Genomic DNA, 969 nt, shown 5'->3' on the forward strand with positions numbered 1-969 from the left:
AAACTTTTTAAACAGGGGGCCAGTTGAACTGTCCCTCAGACTGTTGGAGGGCTGGACTATAGGCGGGACGAGTCAGCTGCTAAGCAGGACAGGCAGCGGTGGCAAAAACACCCAGCAGGCCAGATAAATGTCCTAGGTGGGATGCATGTGGCCCACGGGCCAAAGTTTGAGGACACCTGTTTTAAGAGGTCCAGAAAATCAAGCAGAGTTCTATTCTCTGCTTAATGAATGTCCAGACCCACCAGAGCCAGAAGAAGATGAACACTTCCTAGATCTGTCAGAGAAGTTAGTCACAGGGCAAACTGCTACCCAAAAAAGCTATAGAGACAGATGGGTAGGTGCAGAGAATTACAAGTTACTAGAGCAGAAACCTCTGTGTGAACCAGTGCCAGGGCAGGAAAACCTAAATTGTAATTGTTCAGCGTGAACAATTCTGAGAGTCAGAAACTCTAGGGGGCCCAGTCATAGGCAGCCACCTAAACTTTTCCTATTGGAGCTCTATTAGGTCCTCACACATGGTCATTCTTTTGACAGGAAGAGGTAAAAAGGAACCATTTCAAAATATGGTTGAGCATTTTGGAACCATTTCAAAATATGGTTCTGTTCATAAGAAAGCCAGCTCTCAGGAGCAACTATTTTACTAGAGCCTCAGCTGCTGGGGTTTTATTAGCTGCACCTAACCTACCGGAGAGAAGGTAAATACCCAACTCCAGCACCTTCTAGCCATCCTGGCCTATGTGAAGGGGAAAAAAAACCCGAGAAGCTCTGCACTGATGAAGTTTATATTTATAGCCCAGAGGCAGAGGTTCACCGAAAGCCTGAGACCTAATCATAGGAGTACAGAATGCCACCCTTCCCCTACACCTTACTACTATATTACTAAAAGCCTATTTATGGCAATTCCTTTTACCTAGTATACATCCATCTTTAAGCAAAAAAGTACAAGGCATACTAAAAAGCCCAAAAAAA

This window comes from Otolemur garnettii, unplaced genomic scaffold, assembly GCF_000181295.1.
Source record: "Otolemur garnettii isolate 467f Iridium unplaced genomic scaffold, OtoGar3 scaffold00156, whole genome shotgun sequence".
Lineage (NCBI taxonomy): Eukaryota > Metazoa > Chordata > Mammalia > Primates > Galagidae > Otolemur > Otolemur garnettii.